The 24,000-nt window shown below is 38.1% G+C and overlaps 1 pseudogene; it reads left to right on the top strand.

Annotated features, from left to right (window-relative positions):
* The window catches only part of LOC113042700 (dihydropyrimidine dehydrogenase [NADP(+)]-like), a 77,755-nt pseudogene that overhangs the window by 23,847 nt on the left and 29,908 nt on the right, over positions 1–24,000 (top strand).

Raw genomic sequence — 24,000 nt, 5'->3', positions numbered from 1 at the left:
ATTTGATATGGTATTAGTTCAAGCCTGTGGTTTAATGTGCGGGATTATCGGCCATTGAGCAGTATATTCCACACTTGATCTCCCCTGCGTGTCTAGAGAGGGGGAGAGCAAGAGATAGATGGGAAACAGCAGCGTGCATCTTCCTCGGGATAATGAAACGTGTAAGGAGAACCAGAAATCCTGTTGCTGAATTTCAAAGGTGGTTTGAAAAACATGCAAAGATATGCAGATGATCGCAGTAAACGTCAGTGGAGTAATGAATTATGATAGTATTATGATCATACTTCCAGACTCCATCGCTTGTATGCAGTCTGTTCGTGTGGCAGTGTGAGGTCAGAGTACAGTATATTCTCATTAGTATGTGAAAGCGTGTGGATGTGGGTTGTGATGTTAGCACGAGTGTGTGAGCGCGGCGGCGGTGTAGTCTACTGCATTTTGATTAGCAGTTCTTGCATGTGTCCGCTTCTTAAAGCCTGTTTGTTGTACAGGAGGATTAGGGGCCTGTTGTGCTGTGATAAAACGTTGTTAGCTCAAAAGCACACATGAAAACGTGAGCGAGACTGAGCCTCTGTAGGGAAAAAAAGGAGAAATGATCCTTCCTGCATTTCCTCTATTGGTCACAGTCTGCCAATGGTCCATGGGACCCCCTTAGTGGACAGAGTCCTTATAAAAACCAGCATACAGCTAGAGGTAGTCCAAAAGTATGAGAGCACCACATTTGCATTTTTCATGATTAACACATGAACCTAAATGACTTGCTTCTGTAGAACAAAAAAGGTGAATGTTTGTACATTTTCATAGCCGACCACTTCAATACAATAAAAGTGAATGAAAGCAGTTTAAAAGTATCATAAATGTGGTTCACCCCAATGTAGAGTTGTTCTTTTGAGTCTGATCTTTTCAGTGAATCAGTTTGTGTCCAGTTCACAAACCAGTCTGAATGATACGTTTAATAATTGGATCAATTTGTTCCTTCCAAATCAGTGATTCAGTCAGTCAATGGTTTTCAATTATTCATGTGATCAAATTCACAAAACCGGTCTGAATTGCATGTTTACTAATGACACTGATTCCGATTTTTTTGGAGTCAGATCTTCTCAATGAATCGGTTGGTCCAGTTTTAAAAAACGGTCTGAATAATTTGTTCACTAATTGGACTGTTTTGTTTCTTTCAGGTCAGATTTCTTGAATGAATCTTTTGTTCTAGTTAACAAAATCACTCTGAAGTAATTTCTTTAATAATTTGACTGGTTTGTCTCTTTTGGCTCAGCTCTTTTCAGTGAATCAGTTTGTACAGTTCACAAACCAGTCGGAAAGATCCGTTTAATAATTGGACCGATTTGTTCCTTTCGAGTCAGTGATTCGAGTGATTCAGAGTGATTTTTCAGTGTTTCAGTTGATCAAATTTACAAAACCGGTCTGAATTATTTGTTCACTGATTGGACTTTTTTTTTTTCTTTCAGGTCAGATTTCTTGAATGAATCATTTGATCCAGTTATCAAAACAGTTGATATTGTTTTCTAATCAAGCTGATTTGATTCTTTTGAGTCAGATATTTTCAACGAATCAGTTGATCTAGTTAAGAAAACAGTTGATATGTTTGCTAATCAAGCTGATTTGATTCTTTTGACTGTGATATTTTGAATTGTTGATCCAGTACACAAACCCAGATATGTTTGCTAACTTTGTTTTCCTGTTTTCAATGAATCAGTAATCCAGTCCACAAAACCACTCTGATTGATTTTTTGCACTGTTTCTACAGATTTGATTCTTTTGGGTCATATCTTTTTTTAATGTATCAGATGATCCAATTTTAAAAAAAAAAACTCATGCTCTACATTGAACTGATTTGTTTCTTTTCATTCAGATTGATTCAAATCAGATCTTTTAAGTGAATCCATTAATCTAGTTCAAAAAACATTCTAAAGGAATGAAAGTGGACAATATTTATGACACTTTAATGATGATTTTCAGTCCTTTTTGTAATTTGAAAGCCACAGTCTCCATTCATTCATTGTTATTGCATGCAAAAGACTTACTAGTAGAATTTTAATTTGAGAAATATTTACTCCTTCGTTTTGTGATTTCAATTTTGTCTGGGGGAAAAGAGAGAGAGAGAGAGAGAGAGAAGAAATCCTAGATTTATAATGTGTTCTCAGACATTTGGACCCTACTGTAGGTTGAAACAGAAACCCACACTACATGTCCATCCCGGGCAGGTTTTATCCCGTCTTCCACTGACTGGTGGCAGTCATGCATATTAACACTACAGTCTGTGTAGAGGAATGAATTTACATCTTATGTCCATCTTTAAGCGCTCATCTTTGGGAATCCAATTTGCATTGAGATGCATGCTGGGAAGTAGAGAATGGAAAGCGCGAGTGTGTATGCGTGCATGTCTTATCTCCCGTCGCTGTGTGCGGCACCTGTTTCAGCATGCCAGACCTCTGTCTTTGGGTAATTTTCATGGTTTCTAGTTGCTTAATATTAAATGTCTTGTTCCACCCTCGCCTGATAATCCAAAGCGCCGGCAGCCAAATGTTCCTTGGTCATGGCTTCATTAAATATAGACTTACAGATTGGCCTGGAGCTCTTGGAATGGTTGTCTGAATTCCCAACAGAGTCTTCACTGGAGGGCCACAGCACTTTCATTAAAGAAGAGGTAACGTCTTTATCTTCAACCACAAGCCATGTATGAAAATGTCACTCGTCAGACAGAATTCACGCATTGAATCGCTCATACCTGAATGTTTGAATGTACCTTTAGAAAATATCTGTTAGCATTTTGTTGTCAATGATGAACTGAAATCGGAAATGTAAGTGTTGTGGCTTTCAGTCAATGTACTGTATGTATGTTAGCTTTGAAGTCATCTGTATTTATTTTATTTTATTTTCAGGTAAAATCACTATCATGAAGTTGGAGTGTCATGTGCAGTTACCCGTGTTTTTTGTGCATTTCTAGTGAACTAGAACTTTGCTTGTCATGACTACTATAATATTTCCATCTCTAGATATGGCTTATGTCATATTTTATTTTTTCTATTTTTTGTTCTGTTTTTTTTTTCTGTTTATTGTCTGCAAAAAATTCGGAGTCTGATCACACCATTTCTCAGCAAACTGCATTGTTTGAGGTGTCATTTATTTCCAATGCACAAGTTACATGTTTAATACTTAAAGTCGAAAGTTTGCTAAAATTGCCCTAAGTTTGGGCAATAGCGATAATGTTTGAATTACTTGCAAGCACGAGAAATTAATAAACTTTTGTAACAATTAATTAAATTAAATTAAAAATGCCTAATGAATAATACAAAAACAAACCAAACATTTGGATCCTCACTTCTAAATCCTATTTATGCAAATTAGATCACATTTTCAGTGAAAGTCTCTTGTCTCCGTGGCTTGAAAAGTGCTCAAATGTTGTAAAATGAAGTTTGCGTGCCATTATTGTAATTGTTCTGTAAAGGCGTAGGTTCTAATTAGGATATGCAAATCGTCCTCTCACACTGTTAAATTATGATGGATGGTTTATCAGAGTTCAAAGGATTAAGCTGTCACTCCCTTTTGTTTGTTCTGTTGAGTTTATCGGTTCAATTTTCACAGCAAGAAATGTAATTTCTTAACCCTTTAGCCTCTTAGACCCAGGGTCGTAGACACATTGGATTAAAACGAGTCCCTCTTTGTCTTTTATTAATGTTGCTAGCTAAGGATTGGAACAAACCCCTAACCTTCAGTATTAAACATCACCACATGGCATCTGGCATCTGGTCCCACACACCCTTTGCGAACGATACCTCAAATCATGCGGCTTGTGGAGAAGGTGCACTATTACTTTTCTACATTAGACAGGGTCCTGAGAACTCTCAGAAACCATATACTCTTAAAAATAAAGGTTTCATAAGACCACACATGCCAATGAAGGACCTTTATTTTTAACAATGTAATGTTTTCATCCATGGAACACTTTTAAAGATTAAGGTACTAAAAGGGTGTTTTCACTGTGATGCAGTGGAAGAACCATTTTAGGGTCCTCAAAGAACTTTTCAGAAAACAGTTGCTAAAACAATAATTTTTCTAGAACATTTTAATAATCCATTTTTTTTTTTTTTTTTTTTTTTTGTCTGTAAGGAATCCATCAATGCCAATAAATAACCATCATATCTAGGAAATAATATTTTAACTGAATAAAAGGTTCTCTTTTTATGTTCTTCACGAAAACTGCTGACTGAAAGGTTCTTTGGGGAACCAAAAATGGTTCATCTTCAGCATTGCCGCCATAAAAGCTGGTAATTTTAATCTCAGTTTGCCATTTACACAGGTTTGAAATGAGACACAACAGATTTCTTGGCTCAATCCCCAGAAGATGCATCTACATCGGTGAGAGCATTAATTCATTGGCTTGGTTGAACCTCATTTCGAGGGCCAAAGCCATTAGCCAATAGCGGTTCAGCGGATGCCACGATCCCTGCGACTCTGCCAGCTTCATTAGCTTGGCTTCTAATTTACCATGTGGACTGGTTACTGTCCGGCCAGCATGACCTGTACTCTATACATCCAATCAGTGATGAATATTACAGCAGTTTGGCAGGGAATCCTTTGGGACTCCAATGCCAAGAGATGAATTTTCAACTCCAGCAGAATGTAGTACAGAGAACATCTATCAAGGCTTGTGGGCATGCTGGCACTTTTGAGAAAAGACAAGCCTCTACTACTCGATAAAATATAGTCTGGGAAAGTGTGAGGAAGGGAAGATATTAGTGCAAACTGATGGATGAATGACTTTATTTTGTAATGTAAAAACCCTTTTTTTGTGGTTAAAGTAGACTTCATTTTCCCTACTGCACGGCACAGTTTCAAACGTGTATGATTAAATATGAATTTAGCTCCACTTCAAAGCCCCCTGGGAGAGGGAAGGAGAAATAACGCTATTGAATTTGTGTCATGAATTTCTGTAGAATATGGCCATAATTGTCTTCTTTATGTTGTTCTACACAGAAATTACAGCCGCGGAGCATATTTTATTGCAGTCGAGTCTATTGGGATAGTCGGAGCTAGACAAATTTGTAGGTGTAGCTCTTTTCCCCTAGTAGGCTAATTATTAGTCGCTAATGGAGGTACCACGAGATCACATACCTATGAAGGAGTCTTTGATCTGAACTGCTTGAATCCAAATCTCTTTTCTTCATGCAGGATTTAGTCACCATTGTGTCTTCCTCCGGACCGCTTTTTGGTCCCGACCGCAGGGCTCCTTCGTGAAAATTGAGCTGATCAGCGAGAAGACGGCTGCCTATTGGTGCCAGAGTCTGACAGAACACAAAGCCGACTTTCCTGACAATGTAAGTTGGACACAAGCACTTTGTGGAACATTGTATTGAGAAAATGGACCAGTGAGATTCACAGCGGGGCTACCTAGCGTGACATGTCAAAAATAGAATGCATGAGTCCATCAGAATGTCAGGATGTGTCACCCTGTTGACAGTCCCTGCTAGTTAGTAATGTGATTTTTATGGATCCGTTGCTAGTTGGACAAGGTGTAAGAATATTAGAACATTCAGCTTGAATTAAAGTCTTTTTACCAGAGCAGCTGCTGTTTTATATCTGCATTAATAAATGTAGATATGCACATGTTGAGAAGCGAAAATTGTTATTTGTAATCTCTTCTGCATGATGTATGGGTGGAGGTCTTGGTAAAATCAGCATGGGACTCTCTGTGGTAGCTAGTTATTTTCAATTTTTCCTCAATGGTTTGGCTCTGAAGTCATAAAATTTGAATATGATTTCAATATTCATTTCTCATTGTTCCATTTATTATTCATAGTAATGTGATCCTCATGTTTGTTAATGAAATCCAAATATTTATGATGTGAGCTAGCTCCATCCATAAGTACATTTTTATTTTTTTATTCAGCCGTCGTATGGAGCGGCATATGCTTGCTGAAATTACAAAGTGACAACTCATTTGTTCACTTCTAAGATTCTTGTATCTGGGTTTCTTTTTGTGCTCAAGAAATATCAAAGGATTAATTGATTTCTGCAGGACATTCTGACGGCAATCACGGGCAGCACTAATGGAAGTGATGCCCAGCATTCACTGGGGCGGCTTTTGTACTGAGGATGAAAGCAGCAGAGATGTATCGCTTCTTTCTGAAACAAGGTGAAGAGAGAGGAGAGAAAGAAAAAGAGAGAAGCTTCTTTTAAGGGCCCTGACTGAGCTGAGATATGCTTTGCTGTAGTAGCACCCTAAGAAATTGCTTGACAAACGTGTTTCCTATTAAAACAAAAAGTTAAACTGACAATTTGTTTTTGTTTTTTTGCTAGTTTCCTTTTTTTTTTTTTACTGTACACATTTTAATATCTGCTTATGCTAATTTAAACGTAAACATATTTGTGACCCTGTACCACAAAACAAGTTATGAGGGTCAATTTCTCGAAATTGAGATTCATACAGCATCAAAAAAAAAAAGAAAATTAGGTTTTAATATTTCAACATTTGTAAATTTACTAAATATCTTCATGGATATTAAGTATCTTTACTTAATATCCTAAATATTTTTGGCATGCAAGAAAAAACAATAATTTTGACCCATACAAAGTTTTTTTTTTTTTTTTGGCTATTGCTAAAAATATATATATGCAGCGTTTTTTCTTATATATTTACTTTAAAAAAATTAACAAACTGCAACTGGTTTCCATATTAGAGACTGTAGATAGATAATATATGTTTTGCTATTGATTGTTTATTCATGAGAGTAGTATCCAAATATGAAGGTAATATCAACAACAAAAAAAAAGTGGCATTGAGTATTTCAATAAAGCAGGCTGGTGAAAATCGGACTTCGTGCATTTTTTTTGTGTTCAAAAAATTAATCGAATAGACAAAAATAGACACTAGAATTTTGAATTACTCAAAAATTTAAATTTAGTCTTAAAACCTTCCATCGAACAAAAAATCGAATACATGTTTTTGATGTTCCTTTAAAGCACCTGTTGTCATACTACAATAACATTAGTGTGTTGTTAGCATAATTTTAGTTTCTGCCATTAAATTGGTCAGTGTGAGAGGGAGAGGTCAGGCTGGCGAACTTTCTGGTTCCTTTGGTTCTCGTGCTGTTCATAGCTAGCAATCCCTCACATGTACACCCGCTGCGCTAAAACGCTCTCTTTACCGTTCCTGAAAAAGAAACCTCATCAAGATACTGCTCTGGCTGTTGTGGCTCCGAACTGGACGAATTGTGGTTTGCCGTTATCAGTGCTTCCATTTTTCCCCATTATTAAGAAATGGTCACAACACTGCGTTAGAGAATCGGCGGGAATCATCGCTCCACATGTTCTCATATGGCTTCCAGGTGACTCATCTCCATGGAGACACATTGTTAGAGTGGAAGGTGGGTTCAGAGGCGCTCGCCCGGAGGGAGGTTATTGAGCTTATAACCAGGTAATCCCTGATCTTCCTCGAACCCTGCAGCCTCGGCAACGGTTAATGTGACACTCCGGCAGGGGGGCTCAGGCTGGATTGGTGTTAATAAACTTAAAACTAGATCCCTCTCCAGCTTCTCAAGGGCGGTTCTGCAATAACGTGATGTTAAAGCAAGCAAAGGTCAAGCCCAAATCAAAACAGAATACCGGCGTTGTGTATAATATCCGAAATGAAGCCTGCGGCGTTGATCTCTTCATCTTTTTTTAGGAACCCTGCTGTTGCTCGCCGATGGCCTGAGGTTTATGGAAATATTACCAAACACTATTTCAGGGTGTATCAAATATCACTTATATGTCAGTGTTGTACTGTAAATCTTGGTGGTAAATGTCAGAGTGTTTAACTTTATTTGCCCCCTAAAACTTGGCAATATTTTCTGCTCTCGTGTGGGTGGGCTAAGCTTAGTGCCTAACTGCCTGCTGCTTTTGGGAAAGCGTAATGCCCGAGAGATTTATATCTAGCGGAAATTTGTCCCCGGGGGGGACAACACAGCCTCCAAGTTTAATATCCTCCCATGAAATCAGTTTTCTCCAAGTCTCCCCGGACTCCTGTTCTCCTGTTGTTAGCACCAATCTTTGCCGTCCCCCGTGCCGCCCACCTCCACCTCATCAGTGGCGAGTGTAAGTCATGGACATCTGATGAGACAAGAGTTTAGATGTAATCGCAGCGTTGGACCAAGGAGCACAAGATAGGCTGGCCTTCATTGCAGGTTTTTTTTTTCCCCATCTCTGCAGCTATTAGGCACTTAATGGAGAGCGGCCACATATGCGGTTAACGCGGTTGGATTTTTCCTGGATAAATATCACGACGAGGGACACAGTGAGCTAAAATGTTGACCTGGTAGCTACTCTTTCCGCTCACAAGTGTGGGCAGAAAGTCCATCTCTAGAGAATTGGTGCTATGGTACGCTCTGTATGGTTTCAAAAGCTTTTTATGTCCGTGATTACTGAAAACCAGGAGTTGTTTTTGAAAAGCAGACCTTCCGTAACCTGTTTTATGACTGGATTATTGTGTGTCCGAAGGAAAAAAGAAACAACAAACGGTGCAGGCTAATCCAGCAAATGCTCTTATCTAACACCCTGCTCTGGGGCTTGATACTGTTTTAATAAAGGCTGTGCAACAGTGGATTTGTCCTGGTCTTGTGAATTATAAATATTGATTTTGTGACTTTGAGGGTTGAGGACAAGGCGGCAGCTGCTTTTTAAAGACAAGATAATGGCCTTCAGATCCATTTTATAATGTGCTGAAATGGGACCTTGATGGGGAAACCTTTTGTACACAATGAAACGGGCCTCTGTTAAAGGCCACAAGGTGAGACAAAGAAAAACCTGTTCTTGAATTCTGTCCATGCTGAAATATCTCTCTCTCTCTCTCTCTCTCTCTCTCTCTAATTCTTCTCTCCCCCATAGATTGTCATATCCAGCATAATGTGCAGTTACAACAAAGATGATTGGACCGAGCTTGCCAAAATGGCAGAGGTGAGTCTTTGTTATGCTAATTTGTGAACACACTCAGTTGTGAAATAATAACCTCTTCCCTTAGGGATAATTTGGCTCTTTTGATAACACTGCATGTGTACCCACGCCATTGCATACTGTCCTGTACCAAACTGCAAAACCAACATTTACTGTTATCCCAAAAAAAAGGCTCTTTATTGAATCACTGGCAGCTAATCCTGGATCTAAAGAAGGATACATTTATGGGAAATGCTCTTCGGAAGCAACTAATCTGATGTTGCCAAGAAGCTGAGAGGGATGAGACCGAGGATGCCAATGAGTGAGCCGCTGATGGTTGGATGAGATGGGAGGAGAGATGGAGAGGGGGATGGAAGGATGGAAGAGAGAAAATGAGAAGACTTCCCAAACCAGACATCATCAGGCTGGTCCATCTGTGAGAATGGATTTGTCCAGATCCCAGGATGTTGCAGTGAAACTACAGTAAGCAGCATCAACCCCAAAATGCTTTCAACTGCAGATGGCATCAGCCCCCCCCCCCCCCCAAAAAAAGGTGACTACAATCGCAAACAACCCTGAAATGCAAACAAAAATCAACAGCTGCTATAGGCATCAATTGTAAACACCCTTAAATGGCATGAAAATCAACTGATATATACCGTCATCAATTCCAAAATGCCATCAACTGCAGAAGGACTTAGCCCCAAAAAAGCATCAAATTAAAACTGGCTTCAACCCCAAAACAGCACTGACTGCAAAAGGCCTTGCCTCCAAAAAGACATCAAGCACAAAATGTTATCAGCTACAGATGGCCTCAACCCCAAAAGGCATAAACTACAATTGGCATCAGCCCCAAACAGCATCAACATACAGACGGCGTCACTTCCAAAAAGACATCAGCCCTAAAATGTTATCAGTTTCAAACAATACCAATGTTGATCTGCAAACAACATTTCTGCAATTCCAATAATTTTCATTCTAATCAAGTGTTTAACCTTCGAGAGAGAATCACGATGCATTCAGAAAATCCCAGAATCGATGCAGAATCTTTTCAGTAATTTCTTCAATCACAGTGCATCAATTTATTTTCCCAGCCCTACCAAGAAGACATCAATCTCAGTTGGAATAAACTCCAAACCTGCATCAAGCCTCTGCGCCATAAACTGCAAACAGCCTCAGCTCCAAGAAGGCATTGAGCTCAGTTTACATTAACCCTGAAATGCTTTCAACCCCAAAGAGGTATAATCCTCAAAAGATATCAACAGAATCAACCCCAAAATATCATCTCCAAATGGCCTCAACCCCAAAACAGAATCACCCTAAAACAGCACCAACTCCAAAATGGCATCGGGCCAAAAATGGCTTCAACTTCAAATGGCATCTACCCTAAAACAGCATCAACAGCAATTAACCCCAACACCATGAAGGATACCATAAAAAAAGGTTGTGCACAATGTAGGTTGTGCCATTAATAATGCCTTTCTAGTTCTAATTCCGTTTCCGAATTTTGAAATTGAATTGTGGTAGCACAATTTGATTCCAATTCAAACTCATTAACTGGAAGGGAACCAATTCTTTGATTCCAGATTATGCATAACCTTAACTATACACGTATACACAAAAATGTTGTGGAGAAATGACTCTCTCCGATATGTCTACACGCCACTTATACTCACACATTTGATGTTATAAACACAGGCCTTGATACTTTAAGTTGAAATAGAGAGAGACAGTGGAGTGACCCAGGGATTAATCATAGTTGACTTGCAGATCTCAGGCGCTTAATTGTGCAGAGAAAATGGCTGAAAGTAAACAGTCTGTATGTCAATGTGTTAATTCTGCTATCGATTACATCGACGCGTCACCCTATCCTCTCTCTCACCTCATTAAACCAGCCTGTCAAACCCACCCAAAACCCTCTTTTACTAACGACAAAGATGGACATCTGGTATTTCCTGCCTCCCCACCCCCTCCATATTTCTGTCATTACGTATTCGCCTGACATCCCCCGTCACCGGAGCCCAGGTACATTTTGCATATTATGTATTCATAAGGCAAGCCAATGATGTAAAGTATGGTGAGAGCATCGCTTCAGGGTACGGCTGCCGTGTCACACCGCACTTCACTTCATGCTTTAAACTTGAATAAAATCCCCAACAAAACGAATACAGGACCGATTTGAAGGTCTTGCTCTTTTACCTATACTGGATGAAAGTGAAAGCATTGATCTGTTGTCAGAGATGAAATGAGAAAAGGATGAGCGGGAGATACGGATGATCAGGGTGAAGCGGTGAAAGGCCATTTGTTTTTGGACCTCGTCTGGCGTCGTGGGTTTTAGTGGTCTGGTCTGTGAAGTCCTCTGTGGTCTGAATGCCTCGTCTTCCTCGCGTCTGCTGTTTAGCTACCTATGCCAGCAAATATGAAATAAAGGATCAGTTGCCATGGCAACTCCATTTTCAAAGAGAATCAGCCATTCATTCCCACTTTGAAATCTAAGGGAACACTTAACACTGTTCCTCGCCTAAGGATACTACTTAAAAGTTGTTGTTTTTTTTCATGCTTTCTATCCCTTTCTTGCACACCCATCTCTCTCTCTCTCTCTCTCTCTCTCTCTCTCTCTCTCTCTCTCTCTCTCTCACTCTCTCTCTCTGTACCATCCAGAATCTCTCTCTTTTCCCCCTCACAGAAGTGTCAGTCTGAAGTAAACCATTCTACTTCCAGCCACCACCTCTCCTCAGCTACTTTCCCCCTCCATAAAATCGCTGCCTTTGAGAGAAATATTACATCATAACGATGTGCCTGAGGCTATAATTCATAAATGTCAAAGTCTCTCCGTGAGCTGTTCCTATTTTATCCAATTGAAAGTTGGCAGAAGAAAAGGGAACAGTGGATTGCAGATAAATGGCTAAAAGCAGGCCCAATAATAATAAGTGCGCGATGTGCGGTTGTTCGTGAGTGGCATAGCGACAGAATCTGTGAATACGTGAATTTAAACTAATAAAAGCCTCATTGCTGTCACTCAAATGCCAGATTCCCAGGCTACACCTCTGTGTGTGTCTCGCTCGCTCAAAATTTGAGGGCGATATAAACTAATAAACTGTTAATAAGAGCAGAATCAATCAATCTATCTATATATCTATCTTTCTGTCCATCCGTCCATCCCTCCCTCCGCCCATGTACTAACTGTAAGGCTTATAAACATAATAATTTCAACATTTATTTATTTATTGTCAGAAAGCTTTCAAATTAGGCTTTTTCATGCCAACATTTTCATTTTATTCCATGAACACATTCCAAATTCAGTTCTAAATGGTGCACAACCCTGCTCTTAGGAGAATGTTTCTGTACAATTTCAGTTAACTAGCTAGCTTCCTCCACAGCATTGCTGGATTTTTTTTTTTTAATGTAGAGTGCCTAGGGGTGTAACAGAGAGATATCTGAATTCTAAGGACACCTATTTCAGTGATGTCTGTCAGGTAGTTGGGACATTTGATGTGTGGTATTCCTTAAAAAGCTGCTTATAGTGCTTTTACTTGGGAGTTGTTCTATGACGACATCCTGTGAAAGACCAGGAAGCAGAAACAACCGATCCTGGTGGGGTATCTATAAATTATCATTCTATGCTAGTTAGTTTGCTTAGGTTAGTAATAAGTGAGTTTAGTAAGACAAGACTGGATGTCTATAGTGTCTTTTGTTGCCATTCCCCTGGCCTTTTGAGTGCACATTTTTTCACCAGATACTTTTCTTGTCTTCCACTTCTCATCCTCTCTAATGCCCCCTGAGGTCAAACTAGCCATACTGATCCAGGGAGTATGCCAGCGATAGGTAATGTTGTCCTTATCAGCTTTAGAGTTGATAATCCTCATCAAAGACAGTGTCAGGTTTGATCCAGATCTTCTCTTTTGTTGAGCATGCCTTTAAAATGTTCACAAAAAGTACTGTGGTTGGTGATACAAGCTGATAAGATGATATAGTTAGATATAGTTGATTTAGTTCTTTATGATTACTTTAATGATAATCAAAAGCTTTATGAGTAGTTTAAGTGTTTTTTTTTTTTCAGTGCACATTAGTGGTGTTTACTGAAGAGACCATCACTGTTATTTCTAATACTTGGCATAAACGGTTTTGAACAAATCTGGTGCTGCATATGATGAGGAGTTTCTATATCTGTATATTCTATATTCTATATTCTATTTTTTTTTTTAACAAAAAAACTAAATGAGAATGTTAATATATGAGGGGAAATATTCAAAATCCACTGAAATGTATTACTAAATAATCCCCTATTGGTCAGAATGTTGCAAGAATATGCTTTCAAGTTTTAAGATAGATGTACAGAAGCAGTTTCAATGTATTTATGTTAATTAACATTATTTCTAATCACCAGTTTCAGCATGTATCAAGCCTACGCCTAGAAAACAAGATTGCCTGAAGAGTCCTAAAGATATTCTCAAAGGAAGAGGCAGATTTTTGGGAAATTGGTTGGTTCTTTGTAATGTTGAGTCCAAAACCGAAACTCAGAAAGAAATCAATTCTCAAAAAAGAAAATGCAACCGGTTCTGAATGAAATTATTCAAATGCTCCATTCTTACATGAATCTAGAGACCAAAATATCATAGAGACTCGGTTGTGGACTCTTTTGAACACCTTAGCAACTGCATAGCAATGCTTTGGCAACCATCCAGACACCCTGGTGTTGTGGCTGCGACTTTTCTTCCTAGTTATGAATGCAATGGCTTTATTTCTCCATAGACAGACACTTGTATTTCACAATTCATACAGTCAGAAAAGAGAGATCTTAGTGTCCCGGCAAACTGCTCTTGGCGGTTTTGTTGTTGTTTTTGATTCCTTTGGCTTATTTTAAATCTATCCCTTTTCTCAGTACTAAGCCCGCAATATCAAACAGTAGTCTTGCTAGCCTCTCTCTCTGAAAGCAGCTTACCGTGATGAGAGATGATAGCACTTAATTCACTGTGCACGTGTCGCCCCTTTTGTTGGACAGGAGGGCAAAAAGGAAAGCCTGCCCCCTCGTCGTCCTCCTCCTCCTCCCATTCCTTTTTATAAAGGGCTTAAAGAAACTGGATGAAATTAAACATCATTGATAATTGGCTTTGGGATCACGGCACATTGTATCCATTTTGTACCTGTATTTGGTCCTAATTGACCGTGAAATCTGGGACCTAATCCTGTAAGAGCGACAGGTTTGTCCCGTTCCCCCGGCTGACAGTGATAAATAGCATCAGCCCACCTCATGGTCCTCTGCACTTTGTAAGGCTAAAATGCTTATTATTCTTTTCCCCCTTTAATGGCTGTCAGTCTGCGGAAAATCATAAATCTACAGATGGAGTCACTGTGGCAGGTTTGTAGAGCCTTTTGTAATTGTTTAAATCCCCCATGTGATGTGGTTTAAAGCCCCCGTGGATCTGTAATTGCCTGTCAAACTTGGCTCGGCTACGCACCCCACCCCGGTCTGCGTGCCGCCCGCCCGCTCGCTCGCTCGCTCCTCTCTCGTGCATCCGTGTGGAACACTTATCACCGCTCTCATCTATTTTAGAGCCGATGTCTCAGTCAGTGTTGATTTGCTTCGCTCATTGTTTGCATCTGCTTGAGTCTGATAAACATTAAAATTGTTTGTTTTTTTAGTTATATTCTTTATTAGCTTGTGCGTGTGTGTCTTTTGTGTTTCGTTTTGCCGTTGCATGGTGAATAGACTTAGATTGCATGGCAAGATTATTTGAAAGGACAATGCAGAAAGACTGCATATGTGATTAGTTATACTATGTACATGTAAAAATAAAAGAAACGTTATTTAAAAGAAAAGCATTCTTTGCTGAACCTGAAGTGTATTGAAGAGTTCTTTTTTTTTCTTTTCTTTTTTTACTTAAGTTGTTTTTTGATGATTCGTTGTAGTTTCTACAAGTTTGGTCTGACATCCTTGAACTCAACAAAGCACACTGTGCTTATAGTAGATACTTTAGGGTCAGTAGATCGTTTATAAAAAAGAGCAGTGAAAATGAAAATTCTGTCATCATTTCAGGTCATTTCAAACCTGCATGACTTTATTTTTTCTGAATATCACCATAGGCAATATTATTTAGAATTATATATATTTTTTCCATACAGTAAAAGTTCATGAGGTCCAAAATACCCCTATTAACCCCTGATGACTTTAAGTAAATCAAATAAAAAATAAAAAAGTTAAAACATAAGAAAAAAGTAATAAATGTTTGAAATGACATCAGAGTGAAAAAAAAAATTATGACAGAATTATTTATTTGTATACTCATTTTGATTATATTTTTATTGTTATTTGTGAAATTATGTCTATGATTCTAATTTTAACTTTTATTATTAATTTTCATAGACTGCGGAGTAATATTTTTTGCTGTTTTTAAGCGCAAAGCCCTGCTTCTCATTCACAATCCATCATCAGCCCAGTTTGCTAATATAGTGCTGCACCATGCATAATTAGACACATTTTATTCTGAATTTTTATCTGAATTTGCACTATTGTAGAATCTAATTTACAAAATAACTAATTTTTGTACACCACAATATGCTAGTCTGTTGTATTCTGTTTTGGGCATAATGTTGTCTAATTTGCATGAATCCTTAAAAAAAAGAAATGCAGGCAGTGGATGCAATCCTCAAAGTGGATGCAATTCATTTTAAGTGATTTTTTTTATTTATTTTTTCATATATTGTATATGTATATGGTATGTGTGAGGGTTGCCACAACTTGATTGTGATTCAAAGCTAAAATATGCATTGAATTTATTTGTAAATAATCAGAAGCTTCTGCATCCATCTCACAGGAGTCTGGCGCTGATGCCCTGGAGCTGAATCTATCATGTCCTCATGGAATGGGGGAGAGAGGAATGGGGCTCGCCTGTGGGCAGGTAAATCCAACATTCAACACCTACGGTACACAGACACCATGCAGAGACACTGTCGACTGTGAGCTAAAGCAGTCCCCGCACATGCTTTTTAGGGTCTTATATAGTTAAAAACCTAAAGGCATATTTGTTTGTCAGGAAATCAGGTGAGTGAAAATCAAGGAACTATATTAACCGTGGTGGTACGAAGAGATACACTATGTACCATGCCTACATGTAATGTTATTTAGCATTATACATGCCTTAAAACATGTATGAACTGTTAGTTTGTGTGGATTTTTTTTTTCTTCTATAATTGTTGATTATTATGCCAGATGATGTTTGGTACCCTGAGGTATTTGTAGTCTGCTGTCACTCAGCAGGGAGGGAAAACGTGTTAGGAGACCATGAGCATGATGCCTGCTGGGAAAGATGTGGCACTCACAGTTTTGTGCTTTTTGTGTTTTATTTTATGGATCGAGTAGAGCCATACTGTGGATCTGACAGTAAACACATGCTCTGTTCCAAAAACTAGTGAGCATTTTAAGGCATTTTTGAAGCCTCTCTCGCTCTCTCTAGTAAAACTATCTTAGAATGAATTTACTTGAGAAGAATACATAAAATATGAAGACACTCTTCTCATAGTGTGTATTTTTGTCTTAATACACTGACAACTTTTTCACATTATTTAAATAGTTTGTACTTAAAAAAATTTAATCTTAAGCAGCGTTACTTCTCAAGTAAATTCATATGCATTTATAGAAATTTACTAGTAAACAAAAAGAATAGAGCTACCTGAAACACATAGAAACTCTCTTTCTCCAGTTTGCATCATCCACCATCTTGCATTCATTTTTTTTTTTTTTTTTACTGAAGTTGGTGCAAATAAGGCCAACATCTTAAGCAAATGTTTCGTTAGTAATATTTACGTGTAAATTAAAATTAATAATTTCACCCAATACGTTTGTGTACCATGTATTTTTAAGAGTAAAGTTTCATTTCTGGGAGGATCCTGCATGTTAGTATACAACATAAAGAAATATATATTTTTTTAAGTTGTACATAAAACTAAATTTTACAAGAAAATTATGTTTTAGTTTTTCTACTTTGATTCCACATTTAATTCAGTTTGGTGCTCGAAATTTTTTGTAATTGTTTGTCAAATTTACTAGTAATTTCTAAGTGAAAATCATTTCTGCACTTGTTTTTACCCAGTGTGTTTGAGCTTATGTGTATGTAGTGCGCTCTAGATTGGTTACTTAAAAGTAATTTATTGGTCATGTGATTTTTATAATGCTTATTTTGATTTCTGTTTAAATGCAGTTTGTTGGGTTTTGGAACTCAATTGAGATTTGGATTGGATTGGAAGCTTATTTGCGCTTGAGTTCAACTGTTATATTGATGCGGACATTAATCAGATGTGCCTAAATATCAGTTTAGGTTTTCTTTTCAGTGTGTATGCTGGTCCAAACCCACAACATAAGACCTGTACTGGTCAATGTACAGTTCTATAAAATATTTCATTATTGCTCTTTTTTTCTTGTATTGCTCTTCATGGATTTTGCAGTGATGCAGATTTTGATATTGCTTCTTTAAAGGTGCCATATGCAAAAATTGAGGTAAAAATATCCATAACATGACTTACACGCATCAAAAGAATGAGAAGAAATAAGGGCGATGATGTCATAAAAAAAATTTCAAGTTATAGTGCTGCAGAGATATCAACCTTAATTAGCATTAGCATTACTAGCCCCGGCCCGACAGGTGTCGTAATAACAGTTTCGGCCATGGGAGGCAGTATGCGGGCAACATAACCACCAGCCAACCTGCAATACACGAATAACTTGCATGGCTTGTGGGCGTGTACTTGAACCTGATGTCAATCATGTGGAAAGTACAGCCCCCTACTTCATTTCAGTTCAGGGAAGAGAGAGAAATGATGTCTCAAGCCCTTGGCAAGAGACCCCTACCACCACCACCCGCTACAGGGAAACAACCGCACTCGGAATCACAAATCAAATCCGATAAGAAAAGGAGCCGAATCAGAGTAAACATCGGCACTGTTTTCAATCGCTGGAGACAACTGATGGACCATAAAGAAATGAGGCTCGACTCTGAACTTGCAACATTTCTAACAGTAAGTTAGATGCTGTTAGTATTTCGCTAGAAGTTTGTTTTATATGTTTTCGGGAAGTTATAACATAGCAATGTATCGAAGGCTGTTCGATAAACGTGCTAATGTTAGCGATGGCTAACCATAGCTGCATTTGATAATTAGCTAGCTATAACTTAACGTTACCCTTTTTTATTGTATCATAACTAACCTGCTCTGTCTAGTATGTTGGTCTCCGTGTCCTCTTTGCTTCGTGGTTTTTCTGTGCGTGAAAAAATTGATGTGTGGTGTGAAAGCGTGTGAAAAGAGTCAATTGCTTGTGTCTCACGGTGAATGCTTGAGAGTTGGCACATCAGTTCCCAAGCAGAATAAATGACAGGTAGATTATTGCTGTCTAGCGTTTGTATTAATCTATGATGTGTCCCTGTTTGCGTACAGGGACATAAAAAATGAATTAAAAGTGATTCGTGGACCAAGGTGTCTGAGATTGTTCATTTTAAGTAAAGGATCCTAATATTTCGTCCACAACAATATTTAATGAGGTTAACTTATAACTCCTTGTGGTTAGTCTGCACGAGATCAACAAGCTTGTTTGCTTTGCGGCCGCTTTAAATACAAAATAAGCATTCGATCTACGTTAGAGCGAATCTTTCTGCAGCGTCGTGAGCAGAGCGGCAAGAGCGATTTTTGACGCTCTAGACACCGGCGGTGTGAACTCACAGTTAGGCTTCGGCTATGGCTGTAGTGTTGTTGTGAAGGTAGGGGCGGAGCATAGACTATGCCGTTTCTCGTTTGTTACTCTAGAGTAGACCAATTCACTTTATTGAGGCATACTGCCCCCATCTGGTATGGAATGTGGAGTATGACTTGATTTTTTTTGCCAAACATTACAGATGGCACCTTTAATAAGGTATAGATTCATGTGCTTTCCTATCCGCACCATTCCAAATCAGAGCACATTTCAGCACTTATGAAAGGCTGATGAGACACTGTCAACTTTGCCAAACTTGCATCAGTGCCTCTCCACTTTACCGTAACATTGGTTGTCAAAGCATTTTAATAACACTTTTCCATCACATAACAGAATTAGCCGAATTTAATAATCCACAAATAATCCCTTTTGAGGTTCGTGAACAGTTTTCATTTAAATGCATAACTCCAATATCAAATGAAGTTTTCGTGTTTTGGGCCCATTGAGATTCAGGTGGAGATTTGTTGTTGTTGTTGTTGTCATTTTTGGGTTTCACACAAGGGCATGATGCCTATTACAGAGAAAAAAAAAACAGCGTCTTTGCTTATGATTACACCCTCAGCAACTGTGAAAAGCAGAATAACATCCTGTCAGCTGATGTGCTTGATAGGAAAACATTGCATCTCTGCACCTTAGAGGACTTTATTCTCTGATATCATAATCTTTGTTTGGATTTCTCATGTGTAGTTGGAAAACAGTATAAAATGCTGTTAAAATGAATAGAAAAAATAAAAAGACATGTTTTGAGTCTCTAAAGCCTAAAAGGCTGAAACAGTACCTGTCACGGTCAAGTTTGTGAAGCTTTTTCATTTAGATTTTATGCCATCGTTGCTGAAAAATAAACATCTTAGACCACTTAAGACCATCTTTAAATTTGAATATAAACTGGTTTTATATGCCTTTTTCTCTGTTACTTGATTGAGACACTGGTAATTAAAGTGTTAATTGACACAAAAATTCTGTCATTAATTAATCATCCTCATGTCGTTCAGAACCAGTAAGACCTTTGTTCATCTTCGGAACATGAATTAAGAGATTTTTGATGAAATGTGAGAGCTTTCTGACCCTCCATAGACAGCAATGCAACTGACACGTTCAAGGCCCAGAAAGGTCGTAAGGACATCATTAAAATAGTCCGTGTGACATCAGCGGTTGAACCTTGATGTTATGAATCTACAAGAATACTTTTTGTGCGTAAAGAAAACAAAAATAACTTAATTCAAATATTCCGTGTCATTCTCTGCCACGCATTTATGAAAGTTCCATGATTGTTTTTGTTTTCTTTATGCACAAAAAGCTTTCTCGTAGCTTAATAACATTACGGTTGAACCACTGATGTCACACAGACTATTTTAATGATTTCCTTACGACCTTTCTGGGCCTTGAACGTGTCAGTTGCATTGCTGTCTATGGAGGGTCAGAAAGCTCTCACATTTCATCAAAAATCTCTTAATTCATGTTCCGAAGATGAACAAAGGTCTTATGGGTTTGGAACGATATGAGGATGAGAAATATTTGACAGAATTTTAATTTTTTTAGGGAAATATCCCTTTATTAGTTAACAACCACCAAAACTAGCCTTAAGTGTCTCGAAACATTATTTAAACTGTTTAAAGTAAATGGTAGTCTTTAAAGTAAATGAATCCTATAATAATTTTGACCACCACATTTTTAAGGAAAAATGCTAATTCTGCAATTTTTTACCCGTGGAACACAAAATCAAATGTTTTGTGGAAAGTGAATATGGACTGTGGAAAAATGCTGAAAAAACTCCTTATGCAAGTTGGCCATATGATTGTGTGTTTCATTCAAGAAACAGTATGATTTGTGTGCGAAGAACTGAGCAACATACTAAAGCTATTAATCACCCAAAATCTTCATATACACCAATTACTTTTAATTTTATGTCTGTCCAAAAGAAAGGAAAACTATACATTTTCGAATGACAGGAGGGTGAGTAAAAGATTTTATTTTTGGTTGAACTATTCCTCATAGATGCTACCTTTTAGGTTCTCAAATCAGTCAAGTGACTGACTATATCATAATATACTTTCTGTAGTACTTTCAGTACATTCTGGCTGAACATGATCACGCTGTGTTTTTTTCCTTTGAGTTTGGTACACCTGCTTGATGTTTTCTCATCAAAGTCGTTGCACACGATCTGGCTGTGAAGGTCTGTCACATGAATTAAGCCCAGAGGTGATGTATGTGACCTTGCACATTACCGTTTCTCTTTGTCCATATCAGGCCTGAGTAAACGCGCACCAGCTTTTCCAGCCGAACAAAGACAGAGTTATTTCCCTCTAACATGGCTGTAAATTTGCAGTCACATCCATTCGGTTTGCTCTAGATTTTCCGCTGTAAGACAAAGAGCTAATCAAAGCCCGAGGGCAGGTATCTGCCAAGAGAACTAAAGAGACGCAATATCATTTAATCACTCCGTTTGGCACCTCGTCTACTTTCCTTGCCTGTGGAAAAGAAGGGGGAAAAACATTAATTCAGCATTGTTTCTGACTGCATGAAAAGAGATACAATTTGATTTTAATGGCATGTTAATATTCTCTCCCGATTGCTCTCATTTCGGTTTGTTTTGCTATGAAACGGGGCCTATTTTCTAAGAGCTGTTTAACATTTAACTTGCAGCAGATTAGAGATGTTTTTGTTTACATATGTTAAACATTAATGCTGGTAATTCCTGTTTATTGTTGATTAATTCTTTAAACATTAAGGGGAAATTCACAACGCACTTGCACAGTATTTATGCAAAAAAAAAAAAAAAATGTTTTGTTCACAAACTGGTTTAACATTTACTGAATGCTCTGAAATAGTGTCGTGAGCATTAAATAAGGTAATTGTCTTTATTTTGAGCACAAAGTTGTTTTTAGAGTCATCATAGATAAAATTGCTTTGCACAATTCTTTTAAAGGCATTATTTAATGCATTTAATAACTTTTAATAACTATTTAATATGTTTCTTTAAGTTAAACAGCAAATGGAATTTGAAAAGCAACATAGTTTTTGTCTTTTAAAGTTCATAATTTAAAGTATGCATAAATGTAAAAAATAATAGCGTGGCCAGGAATTAATAATCAGTTTGTACTAATTCATGGCCTTGATTTAACTTTTTAAGTTAGTTAAATTCTTAATCAAAATACAATAATAATAATAATAATAATTAAATCATAATCAAAAATAGCCACAATTTCTTTCTTTTTTTTTTAAATGAGGGAACTAATTAATAAGGTGTGCGAAAGACATAAATTGTACTAAAATGATGGAACTATCATCAATTTTTGCGAAAGATTACTTAATTAATCTTGTTTTTTTCTTATGCATTGCATATGTGGGGCACTGTAATTTTGTCATGTCATGATAATAAAAATACATTTTATTTAAAATTATTTAAAATTTTAGTGTATAGGATGTGCTTGGATGATCTAATGAACCTGTTAACAAAGCAGTTCATTTGAGCACTTTGGCTTCAGCTCATGCGAATCTAGTGAGTTAATATTTACAAATATTAAGTATTATTTGATTATTTGAAACAATCATATTCTTCTAGATATGCACTTTTAAAAACATTGTTAGCACATTTTTGTCAGCATTCTGCTTTAATTAAAATTGTTCATTGTCACAATGCATATTTTTCATCTCATCTTGCAAACATTTTAGTAATTTGGTGGGCACAATTAATTTTTAACGATTTGTAATCACAGGAAAAGAAGTGTGAGGGAAAGATCTCAGGGGTCACAGAGTTCTCACTCAGGTTTGACTCAGCATCCTTCGGGATCTCATCTTTTTTTCACCTTCTGCCTTCAACACAGTTCCCCAGTTTCGCAAATTAAAACCGGCTCTCGTTCCCAGAGCTATTTTGAGCCTACCAAACAGGGCCGGATGACACCCGACTTCCATCATGCCTCCTGCGAGACCCGGCAGCCCTTAACGAGAGTGCCCACCTTCCGTGACCTTGCGCTGTAAAATTAAAATTTCAGGTGTAAAGCTGCTATTATTCCTGCATTCCTCCCAGCGTTCCCCTTCGCCCCCTCTCCTCACAGCCTGAGGGGGCTTCGGGATGCTTTCCATCCCTCTCTTTTTTTCTCTTCCAATAGCAAAAGCACTCTGGTTCCCTGCTTAACCTGCCCTGCAGTGACGGCATGGAAAAAAATATAAAGAATCCAGTGCACCCCCTTCTTTTATTTTCATACAAGGCCTCCCCCCAACCCTTAACCATGCAGCCATTGCTCCCGGAGTCACTGTGCAGTTCACTGCATCTCACGAGTCGATTTTCATCTATGAATGCTCTTCAGTGGTTCTTAAAGCTCTCTGTCTGCAAGGCATGCCACCTTTTTAAGGCACTCACGATTGCTGCAGTAGGTCCACTGCACTTCCAGGACCATGGAAAGCAGCTCTCCATGTGAAACCGGGTGACGACGGGTCATAGACTCGTCCCCGAAAGCAGGCCAGCTACACAGGTGCGCTCTCTCTCCATCAAAGTGTGTAATACTGTGTACAGCAAACTGCTTAGAGGGGAAAAGCGTCCCTGCTCCAGACTCCCTGGCCCACAGACAGTGGCTCTCATCCCCATCTGGCCTGTAATAAGCTGTCACGGGAAGCCCTCAGAGGGAGCGGCGGTCTCCGGTGCGAGAGCAGAGTTCTTACAGGCAGCATCTGTTTGGTGGCTGGTATCTGGCTGTGGGCCACGACCCCTTTGCCTCTTACTGAGGCAGGTGTAATGCAATTTCCCATGACCCTTTGGGAGGAAGGCCTTTCCTGCTTCCTGTAAGTCTGTTGTTGTTTTGTTTCCTTCAAATGCAACCAACGTTCAGCTTGTAGAAAAAACGTTCCCTCAGGGCTCGGTTGCGGACGCCACTCACTCAGCCTTCAGTGTGGCAGGCAGCTCTGAATTTGTATATAAAAAATTAAAAAAATAAAGAATATGTGTAAGAACTTTGACAATCATGCATTAATAATATGAGTTTAAATACATGACTGTTCAAAAGTTTTTGGTCAGTAGAATAGTAAGAAATGCATAGTTTTAGTCAGCAAGGATACATTAAATAGATCATAAGTGACAGAAAATATTTTTATGTTACAAAATGTATATTGAAATTTTTTTTTTTTTTTTTTACTTTATATTCATCCAAAAATAAATAAATAAATCAAATGTATCACACTATCACAAAATATTTTCTTGAGTACCAAATTAGATTATTGGATCCAGATTTACTAACAGTTTGCACCAGTGCAAACCATCTTTTGCCATTAAAGTAGTACTGTCAGGATTTACTAAAGACGCGCCGTGAAGAACTAGTGCTGAGAAGGTGTGGATACAGTTA

The sequence above is a fragment of the Carassius auratus genome, chromosome 24, assembly GCF_003368295.1.
Source record: "Carassius auratus strain Wakin chromosome 24, ASM336829v1, whole genome shotgun sequence".
NCBI classification, from domain to species: domain Eukaryota; kingdom Metazoa; phylum Chordata; class Actinopteri; order Cypriniformes; family Cyprinidae; genus Carassius; species Carassius auratus.
The sequence above is the reverse complement of the archived record's forward strand: the minus strand, read 5'-3'. Positions and strand labels throughout refer to the sequence as shown.